Raw genomic sequence first — 11,979 nt, 5'->3', positions numbered from 1 at the left:
AAAATCCCATGGCACTACTTAAAGAAGAGCATGGAGTTCTCCCAGTCCTGACCAACACTTATCCCTCTACCAATGCTGCTAAAAAACAGATTAATTAGTCATTGAATGAACGTCAATGGAAATAAAAATCGGTAAAAGGGGCTGCTGATTTGCTAATACCTATTTTACACTATTACACGTCAAAATTGTCCCCAATGAATCCGATAAAGCCCAGGGGTTGATGGGGAAGAAACTACGGAATGTTGTGGGACTGGAAGTGATGGCGTATAGCTGGGCACTTTGACCATAAGAGGCAGTACCAAACAGGCACACATTCTTAATTTTGGAGATGAAGAATATCATAAACTTCTCACGCTGGTTGATAGGGGTGGAGAAATGAGGTTGGTCGATGAGATATGTGGTAGAGAAGAGAATTTTGGGATTGTCATTGCGTTCCAAGACAATCTTAAAGTGATAGGATATACTGGCTTCATAAAATTGAGGAGATATTGCGCTACTTCACCACCACCTCTCTCAACCCCTCCACTGCCTTGTATTTGTCACACTGCTTGTCTGTCATTCGGTGCTGGATGAGCAGAAATTTCCTCCAATTAAACATTGTGAAGACTGAAGACATTCAGGCCAAAATTGCCCCCCAACGGAAAAGTGGTGCACTCACCGGTTTTGCAGTATTTTTCTCCGCCCCAATCCATGGGGCAGAATCAAGGGACATTCAGCTGTTGGTTTATTTTCAGTTGGGGTGGTGTTGCTGTTGGCTGCAGGGCGGAAGTGCGCCTGCATTGGAGCGACCGTCGCTCCAAGTCTTCAGCGCCACACTGATGATGTCGACGCTTCGCTGACGTGTCACAACGTCTCTCTCCTTCAGTTAAAGGGGAGAGCCGCTGTGAGCTCTGCATGTAGTTTAGTTAGGCCTACTGGGCCATCAAGGAGATTTTCGGCCGGGCCACTGGCCCAGTACCCAAGAGGGGGTGCCTGGCTGCCTGTTGGCTGCCCAGCCGAACCCTTGGCCACCGTTGTCGGGCCTACCTCGGAGACGGCCGACAATTAAAATAAAATGGAGGCGCCAGCAGTGCGCCCTCCCCTTTAAGTACGGACGCGCCCTCCAGGCACACAAAGCTTCCCGCAGGGGGAAAGCTGTTGGGGGCACCGACTGGCAGTGGCGCCGCTCCCTCGGGGCAATTTCCCACAGGGCATTTGCCCGTTGGGCAATTTTCCGTGGGTGTCGGAAAGGGAGTTGCCACTGGTCAGAAGGAGATTGGTGCGTGCCCGACGGGTGGCAGCACGGGTGGCATGGAAACCCATTCCCGTTGCTCCCGGCCTGGGGGCAATTTAGGATGGGCAAGCCCACCCGTCTGCACCCAGTCGGTAAGGACTATCTGCTCTATTACCGCCTCTTAGAGGTAATGGGCCTTAAAGAGGGGGGCAATTTTGGCCCCATTGCCTTTGATCCCCGCCACGAACTCTGTTCCCTAGCCACCAACTCCATCCCCCTCTCTGGCTATTGTCTCAGCCTGAATCACACAGTTCACAACCTTGGCATCCTATTTGACTTTTTCTGACCTTCCGACCCCATATCCTCTTCATCACCAAGGCCGCATCCTTCTACATCTGTAATATCACCTGTCTGAGCTCCTGCCTCAGCTCATCTGCTGCTTAAGCTCTCAGCCATGCTTTTTTTTACTTCCAGACACCACTATTCCAAGGCTCTCCTGGCTGACTTCCCATCTTCCACCCTCTGTAAACTTGAACTCATCCCAAACTCTGCTGCCCGGATTCCGACTTGCACCAAGTCCTGTTCATCCCTCATCACTGTGCATGTTAAAAGAAAAAAAAAGAAAGGCTTGCATTTATATAGTGCTTTTCACCACCATCGGATGCCCCAAAGTGCTTTACAGCCAATTAAGTACTTTTTACATAGAAACATAGAAAATAGGTGCAGGAGTAGGCCATTCAGCCCTTCTAGCCTGCACCGCCATTCAATGAGTTCATGGCTGAACATGCAACTTCAGTACCCCATTCCTGCTTTCTCGCCATACCCCTTGATCCCCCTAGTAGTAAGGACTTCATCTAACTCCTTTTTGAATATATTTAGTGAATTGGCCTCAACTACTTTCTGTGGTAGAGAATTCCACAGGTTCACCACTCTCTGGGTGAAGAAGTTTCTCCTCATCTCGGTCCTAAATGGCTTACCCCTTATCCTTAGACTGTGACCCCTGGTTCTGGACTTCCCCAACATTGGGAACATTCTTCCTGCATCTAACCTGTCTAAACCCGTCAGAATTTTAAACGTTTCTATGAGGTCCCCTCTCATTCTTCTGAACTCCAGTGAATACAAGCCAGTGAAGTGTAGTCACTGTTGTAATGTAGGTGTAGGAGGGAGGGCTTTCATTTCCTGAACAATTGGGACTGCTTCTGGGGTAGGTGGGACCTGTACAAGTCGGACAGGTTACACCTCAACAGAGACGGGACCAATGTTCTCGCGGGTGGTTTTGATAGTACGGTTGGGAGGGCTTTAAACTAGCTTGGCAGGGGGATGGGAACCCAGGAGAGGGCTCTAAGCTAGTTAGAGTGGGTGAGAGCTCAGATGAACAGAACCCCAAGAAAGAATGCAAAAGGCAGGAGGCAACAAAGCAGAGTAGCACTGGGGTAAGTGTAAACCACAAGGTGATAGGAAGGGACAATATGTATGAATATAAAAGGGCTGCAGGAGGGGTCAAAACTAAAAATCATGGTTTAAAAACTAGTACTAAAACACTCTACCTAAATGCACACAGCATTCGAAACAAAGTAAATGAGTTGACGGCACAAATCATTACAAATGGGTATGATTTGGTGGCCATTACAGAAACGTGGTTGCAGGGTGGCCAAGACTGGGAATTAAACATACAGGGGTATCTGACAATACGGAAAGATAGACAAGAAGGGAAATGAGGTGGGGTAGCTCTGTTAATAAAGGATGATATCAGGGCAATTGTGAGAGACGATATTGGCTCTAATGAACAAAATGTTGAATCATTGTGGGTGGAGATTAGAGATAGTAAGGGGAAAAAGTCACTGGTGGGCGTAGTTTATAGGCCCCCAACTAATAACTTCACGGTGGGGCGGACAATAATCAAGGGAATAATGAAGGCATGTGAAAAAGGAACGGCAGTAATCATGGGGGATTTTAACTTACATATCGATTGGTCAAATCAAATCGCACGGGGTAGCCTGGAGGAGGAATTCATAGAATGCTTACGGGATTGTTTCTTAGAACAGTATGTTACAGAACCTACAAGGGAGCAAGCGATCTTAGATCTGTTCCTGTGTAATGAGACAGGAATAATAAACGATCTCCTTGTAAAAGATCCTCTCGGAATGAGTGATTACAGTATGGTTGAATTTGTAATACAGATTGAGGGTGAGGAAGTAGTATCTCAAATGAGCGTACTATGCTTAAACAAAGGGGACTACGTGGGATGAGGGCAGAGTTGGCTAATGTAGACTGGAAACACAGACTAAACCGTGGCACAATTGAGGAACAGTGGAGGACTTTTAAGGAGCTCTTTCATAGTGCTCAACAAAAATATATTCCAGTGAAAAAGAAGGGCGATAAGAGAAGGGATAACCAGCCGTGGATAACCAAGGAAATAAAGGAGAGTATCAAATTAAAAAACCAATGCGTATAAGGTGGCCAAGGTTAGTGGGAAACTAGAAGATTGGGAAAATTTTAAACGACAGCAAAGAATGACTAAGAAAGCAATAAAGAAAGGAAAGATAGATTACGAAAGTAAACTTGCGCAAAACATAAAAACAGATAGTAAAGGCTTTTACCGATATATAAAACGGAAAAGAGTGACTAAAGTAAATGTTGGTCCCTTAGAAGATGAGAAGGGGGATTTAATAATGGGAATTGTGGAAATGGCTGAGACCTTAAACAATTATTTTGCTTCGGTCTTCACAGTGGAAGACACAAAAACCATGCCAAAAATTGCTGGTCACGGGAATGTGGGAAGGGAGGACCTTGAGACAATCATTATCACTAGGGAGGTAGTACTGGACAGGCTAATGGGACTCAAGGTAGACAAGTCCCCTGGTCCTGATGAAATGCATCCCAGGGTATTAAAAGAGATGGCGGAAGTTATAGCAGATGCATTCGTTATAATCTACAAAAATTCTCTGGACTCTGGGGAGGTACCATCGGATTGGAAAGCAGCTAATGTAACGCCTCTATTTAAAAAAGGGGGCAGACAAAAGGCAGGTAACTATAGGCCGGTTAGTTTAACATCTGTAGTGGGGAAAATGCTTGAAGCTATCATTAAGGAAGAAATAGCGGGACATCTAGATAGGAACAGTGCAATCAAGCAGACGCAACATGGATTCATGAAGGGGAAATCATGTTTAACTAATTTACTGGAATTCTTTGAGGATATAACGAGCATGGTGAATAGAGGTGTACCGATGGATGTGGTGTATTTAGATTTCCAAAAGGCATTCGATAAGGTGCCACACAAAAGGTTACTGCAGAAGATAAAGGTACGCGGAGTCAGAGGAAATGTATTAGCATGGATAGAGAATTGGCTGGCGAACAGAAAGCAGAGAGTCGGGATAAATGGGTCCTTTTCCGGTTGGAAATCGGTGGTCAGTGGTGTGCCACAGGGATCGGTGCTGGGACCACAACTGTTTACAATATACATAGTTGACCTGGAAGAGGGGCCAGAGTGCAGTGTAACAAAATTTGCAGATGACACAAAGATTAGTGGGAAAGCGGGTTGTGTAGAGGACACAGAGAGGCTGCAAAGAGATTTAGATAGGTTAAGCGAATGGGCTAAGGTTTGGCAGATGGAATACAATGTCGGAAAATGTGAGGTCATCCACCTTGGAAAAAAAAACAGTAAAGGGGAATATTATTTGAATGGGGAGAAATTACAACATGCTGCGGTGCAGAGGGACCTGGGGGTCCTTGTGCATGAATCCCAAAAAGTTAGTTTGCAGGTGCAGCAGGTAATCAGGAAGGCGAATGGAATGTTGGCCTTCATTGCGAGAGGGATGGAGTACAAAAGCATGGAAGTCCTGCTGCAACTGTACAGGGTATTGGTGAGGCCGCACCTGGAGTACGGTGTGCAGTTTTGGTCACCTTACTTAAGGAAGGATATACTAGCTTTGGAGGGGGTACAGAGATGATTCACTAGGCTGATTCCGGAGATGAGGGGGTTACCTTATGATGATAGATTGAGTAGACTGGGCCTTTACTCGTTGGAATTCAGAAGGATGAGGGGTGATCTTATAGAAAAATTAAAAATAATGAAAGGGATAGACAAGATAGAGGCAGAGAGGTTGTTTCCACTGGTCGGGGAGACTAGAACTAGGGGGCACAGCCTCAAAATAAGGGGGAGCCAATTTAAAACTGAGTTGAGAAGGAATTTCTTCTCCCAGAGGGTTGTGAATCTGTGGAATTCTCTGCCCAAGGAAGCAGTTGAGGCTAGCTCATTGAATGTATTCAATCACAGATAGATAGATTTTTAACCAATAAGGGAATTAAGGGTTACGGGGAGCGGGCAAGTAAGTGGAGCTGAGTCCACGACCAGATCAGCCATGATCTTGTTGAATGGCGGAGCAGGCTCGAGGGGCTAGATGGCCTACTCCTGTTCCTAATTCTTATGTTCTTATTATGTTCTTACGGCTAAGGGGATCAAGAGCCATGGAGAGAAAGCAGGAAAGGGGTACTGAGGGAATGATCAGCCATGATCTTGTTGAATGGCGGTGCAGGCTCGAAGGGCCGAATGGCCTACTCCTGCACCTATTTTCTATGTTTCTATGTTTCAATGAAATGCGGAAGCCATTTGCACACCGCAAGCTCCCACAAACAGCAATATGTTAATGACCAGATCATCTGTTTTAGTGAGGGATAAATATTGGCCAGGATACCGAGGATAACTCCCCTGCTCTTCGAAATAGTGCCATGGGATCTTTTACGTCCGCCTGAGAGTAGACGTGGCCTCGGTTTAACGTTTCATCTGAAAGATGGCACCTCTGACAGTGCAGCACTCCCTTAGTACTGCACTGGAGTGTGAGCCTAGATTTTTGTTCTCAAGTCCCTGGAGTGGGATTTGAACCCACAACTTTCTGATCTACATTGGCACCCGGACTGGCAACACCTTGATTTTAAAATTCTCATCCTGATGTGCAAATCACTCCATGGCATCACCCCTCACTAGCTCTGTCATCTCTTCCAGCCCTACAACTCCCCGAGACCTCAGCATTCGTCCAATTCTGGCTGCTTGCATTTCCTCGATGTACATCGCTGCACCATTGGTGGCTGTGACTTAAGCTGCTGGGCCTCAAGCTCTGGAATTACCTTCCTAAAATTCTCTGCCCCACTATCTCTCTCTCCTGTTTCCCACATTGCAACAGTGACTACACTTTAAAAGTACTTCATTGGCTGTAAAGTACTTTGAGATGTCTGGTGACCTTGAAGGGCGCTATATAAATGAAAGTCTTTCTTTCTTTCTCCTCCTTTAAGTCGCTCCTTAAAACTTACCTCTTTGACTAACTTTTTGGTCACCCATCCTAATATCTCTTTATCATCTGTCCGAATGTCTGCTTCTGTGGCTCAGTGTCAAATTGTGATTGTCAACGCTCTTGTGAAGCTCTTGTTTGCTGCGTTAAAGGGGCTATATAAATGCAAGTTGTTGTTATGTGGCTTGGTGTCAAGTTTTGTCTGATAATGCTCCTGAGAAATATCGTGGAAAATTTTTACTACATTGAAGGCTCTATATGAATTCAAGTTTTTCATATAATCATAGAAATTTGCAGCACGGAAGGAGGCTATTTCAGCCCATCGTGTCCGCGCCGGCCCATCATGTTACTGTTGAGGTGGTTAAGCCATGTCTGGTAGAGGACAAACAGGCTAGTTATGAACCATGAACACACAGGCCAGCACACTTGGATTTGTCATAATAAAGGTATTGTCACAGGTTTTATGTATTTAACCCTTTGCAACTTGCATTACACCTGACCACCAGAGGACCCACCTGTTGGAGTCCAAAGAGATCCCAGCATCCCTTGGGAGCACATTATATAAGCAGGCCACCCACGAGGTACCTGCACTCTGGAACCGTAATAAAGGAGCTAAGGTCACACTTGCTCATTACACAAAGTACTCAGTCTTACCATTTATTATGAGTGTAACAATTGGCGATGAGGTAAAGAACAACCGCGCGAAAATGCAAAGAACAGTCGGCATCCTGGAAAAGTTCTCAGAAGGGGACGATTGGGAAGCCTTCGTGGAGAGACTCGACCAATACTTTGTGGCCAACGAGCTGGAAGGGGATGAGAATGCTACCAAACGAAGGGCGATCCTCCTAACTGTCTGTGGGGCAACAACCAATGCCCTCATGAAGAATCTCTTGGCCCCGGCAAAACCAACAGAGAAATCCTACGAAGAATTGTGTACGCTGGTCCGGGAGCACCTAAATCCTAAGGAAAGCGTTTTGATGGCGAGATATCGGTTCTACACATGTCAACGATCAGAGGGCCAGGAAGTGGTGAGCTACCTCGCCGAACTAAGGCGCCTCGCAGGACATTGTGAGTTTGAGGGAATCTTAGAACGAATGCTCAGAGACTTTTTTGTACTGGGCATCGGACATGAGACAATCCTTCGCAAACTGTTGACTGTAGAAACTCCGAATCTGAGTAAAGCCATAACGATAGCCCAGGCATTTATGTCCACCAGCGACAACACCAAGCAGATTTCGCAGAACAAAGACGTTTCGGCCAGTACTGTGCATAAAGTAACGTCAGTTTTGAGCAGAAATGTACATGGCAGAATGTACATGCCGGCTGCTGTGGCTCGACCTCAATTGACCCAGAGTCCGCCATCATCTGTTAATGCGGGGCAGTTAACACCCTGTTGGCACTGCGGAGGTGATCATTGGCCCCATTAATGCCGCTTTAAGCACTATGCGTGAAATGGTTGCAGAGCAATGGGACACCTCCATCCAATGTAGAGGTGAGCTGCAAACCCTGCAAACCACCACGTTGCAGAGGAAGATTGATCCACAGTATATCAGACTGAGTTGGAAACTCGTACGGAGGAGGCAGAAGTGTACAGGGAACACACGTTCACGACAAAATGCCCACCAATAATGTTGAAAGTTGAACTGAACGGCATTCCAGTATCTATGGAGCTGGACCCGGGGGCAAGTCAGTCCATAATGAGTAAAAATGCCTTCGAGGCTGTGGGGAAAGAAGGCACACAGGCCCAAGCTCAGCCCCATTCACACTAAACTAAGGACTTACACCAAGGAACTAATCCCTGTAATTGGCAGCGCAGAAGTCAAATAATAACTTCACGGTGGGGCGGACAATAATCAAGGGAATAATGGAGGCATGTGAAAAAGGAACGGCAGTAATCATGGGGGATTTTAACCTACATATTGATTGGTCAAATTAAATCGCACAGGGTAGCCTTGAGGAGGAATTCATAGAATGCATACGGGATTGTTTCTTAGAACAGTATGTTACAGAACCTAAAAGGGAGCAATATATCTTAGATCTGGTCCTGTGTAATGAGTCAGGAATAATAAATGATCTCCTAGTAAAAGATCCTCTCGGAATGAGTGATCACAGTATGGTTGAATTTGCAATACAGATTGAGGGTGAAGAAGTAGTGTCTCAAACGAGCGTACTATGCTTAAACAAAGGGGACTACAGTGGGATGAGGGCAAAGTTGGCTAAAGTAGACTGGGAACACAGACTAAACGGTGGCACAATTGAGGAACAGTGGAGGACTTTTAAGGAGCTCTTTCATAGTGCTCAACAAAAATATATTCCAGTGAAAAAGAAGGGCGATAAGAGAAGGGATAACCAGCCGTGGATAACCAAGGAGAGTACCAAATTAAAAGGAGAGTGGATAACCAAGAAATAAAGGAGAGTATCAGAGAAAATAGAAAATAGAAAATAGGTGCAGGAGTAGGCCATTCGGCCCTTTGAGCCTGCACCACCATTCAACAAGATCAAGGCTGATCACCCACCCCAGCACCTCCCCTGCACACCCCCCTGACCGCCCCAGCCGCAAGGACCACATCCAACTCCCACCCGAACACATCCAATTAACTGGCATCAACAACTCTCCGCTGCAGGGAACGCCACAGGCCAACAACTCCCTGAGTGAAAAAGTCTCTCCCAATCCCAGCCCCAAACAGCCCACCCCCCATCCCAAGAGCGTGCCCCCGCCCCCCCGGCTCCGGACCCACCCAACACCGGGAACATTCCCCCCGCACCCAACCCGCCCCGTCCCATCAGAATCCTTCCCAAATGCCGAACACCCCCGGATGTCGAGCCCCCAGCCCCTGCCAACCTGGAGCCACGCCCCCGCGACGCCAACCACACCACATCCACCAACCGCCATCTGCGCCGTCAACCCGTCCACCCCACTCTGAACACTCCCCGCACCGAGGCACAGAGCCCTCAGGCCCGCCCCTCCAACACACTTCGCTCCCCCCAGACCTTCGCTGCAATGTGGTCCCTCCTGTCCCCCGCCCTGGGTTTCTCCACCCCCCACCTCCACCACTCTCCCCTCCATCCCCCGCACCCATCTCCTCTCATCTTCCCTCTGCCTCCCCGCACAGACTCCCATCCTGCGGGCGGTAACCTTCTGGGGCAGGGAATTTTAGCCCCCAGCGTGGAAGTCCTGCTCCTGCTGCAGAATTGGCCTTACCACCCCTCAATGGAAGCGGAGTGCAATTTCCCACACTCCACTTCCTTTGGGGGCACTTACCGGGGCACGACTGGATCAAATTAAAAACCAATGCGTATAAGGTGGCCAAGGTTAGTGGGAAACTAGAAGATTGGGAAAATTTTAAACGACAGCAAAGAATGACTAAGAAAGCAATAAAGAAAGGAAAGATAGATTACGAAAGTAAACTTGCGCAAAACATAAAAACGGATAGTAAAAGCTTTTACCGATATATAAAACGGAAAAGAGCAACTAAAGTAAATGTTGGTCCCTTAGAAGATGAGAAGGGGGATTTAATAATGGGAATTGTGGAAATGGCTGCGACCTTAAACAATTATTTTGCTTCGGTCTTCACAGTGGAAGACACAAAAACCATGCCAAAAATTGCTGGTCACGGGAATGTGGGAAGGGAGGACCTTGAGACAATCACCATCACTAGGGAGGTAGTGCTGGACAGGCTAATGGGATTCAAGGTAGATAAGTCCCCTGGTCCTGTTGAAATACATCCCAGGGTATTAAAAGAGATGGCGGAAGTTATAGCAGATGCATTCGTTATAATCTACCAAAATTCTCTGGACTCTGGGGAGGTACCATCGGATTGGAAAGCAGCTAATGTAACGCCTCTGTTTAAAAAAGGGGGCAAACAAAAGGCAGGTAACTATAAGCCGGTTAGTTTAACATCTGTAGTGGGGAAAATGCTTGAAGCTATCACTAAGGAAGAAATAGCGGGACATCTAGATAAGAATAGTGCAATCAAGCAGACGCAATATGGATTCACAAAGGGGAAATCATGTTTAACTAATTTACTGGAATTCTTTGAGGATATAACGAGCATGGTGGATAGAGGTGTACCGATGGATGTGGTGTATTTAGATTTCCAAAAAGCATTCGATAAGGTGCCACACAAAAAGTTGCTGCAGAAGATAAAGGTACGCGGAGTCAGAGGAAATGTATTAGCATGGATAGAGAATTGGCTAACTAACAGAAAGCAGAGAGTCGGGATAAATGGATCCTTTTCAGGTTGGCAATCGGTGTTTAGTGGTGTGCCAGAGGGATCGGTGCTGGGACCACAACTGTTTACAATATACATAGATGACCTGGAAGAGGGGACAGAGTGTAGTGTAACAAAATTTGCAGATGACACAAAGATTAGTGGGAAAGCGGGTTGTGTAGAGGACACAGAAGAGAGGCTGCAAAGAGATTTAGATAGGTTGAGTGAATGGGCTAAGGTTTGGCAGATGGAATACAATGTCGGAAAATGTGAGGTCATCCATCTTGAAAAAAACAGTAAAAGGGAATATTATTTGAATGGGGAGAAATTACAACATGCTGCGGTGCAGAGGAACCTGGGGGTCCTTGTGCATGAATCCCAAAAAGTTAGTTTGCAGGTGCAGCAGGTAATCAGGAAGGCAAATGGAATGTTAGCCTTCATTGGAAGAGGGATGGAATACAAAAGCAGGGAGGTCCTGCTGCAACTGTACAGGGTATTGGTGAGGTCGCACCTGGAATACTGCGTGCAGTTTTGGTCACCCTACTTAAGGAAGGATATACTAGCTTTGGAGAGGGTACAGAGACGATTTACTAGGCTGATTCCGGAGATGAGGGGGTTACCTTATGATGATAGATTGAGTAGACTAGGTCTTTACTCGTTGGAGTTCAGAAGGATGAGGGGTGATTTTATAGCAACATTTAAAATAATGAAAGGGATAGACAAGATAGAGGCAGAGAGGTTGTTTCCACTGGTCGGGGAGACTAGAAATAGGGGGCACAGCCTCAAAATACGAGGGAGCCAATTTAAAGCTGAGTTGAGAAGGAATTTCTTCTCCCAGAGGGTTGTGAATCTGTGGAATTCTCTGCCCAAGGAAGCAGTTGAGGCTAGCTCATTGAATGTATTCAAATCACAGATAGATAGATTTTTAACCAATAAGGGAATTAAGGGTTATGGGGAGAGGGCGGGTAAGTGGAGCTGAGTCCACGGCCAGATCAGCCATGATCTTGTTGAATGGTGGAGCAGGCTCGAGGGGCTAGATGGCCTACTCCTGTTCCTAATTCTTGTGTTCTTATGTTCTTATGTTCTTAAAGTCTTCTATCATGGAGCAGTACATGAACTCCCGCTGTGGATTGTGTCAGGGGATGGCCCCATGTTGTTTGGCAGAAGCTGGCTGGGGAAAATCCGCTGGAACTGTGACGACATCCGAGCGCTGTCATCCGTCGATGACGCCTCATGTACCCAGGTTCTAAGCATATTCCCATCGCTATTC

This window comes from Pristiophorus japonicus, chromosome 1 (genome assembly GCF_044704955.1).
Source record: "Pristiophorus japonicus isolate sPriJap1 chromosome 1, sPriJap1.hap1, whole genome shotgun sequence".
Taxonomy (NCBI): domain Eukaryota; kingdom Metazoa; phylum Chordata; class Chondrichthyes; family Pristiophoridae; genus Pristiophorus; species Pristiophorus japonicus.
This window is presented reverse-complemented; position numbering follows the sequence as displayed.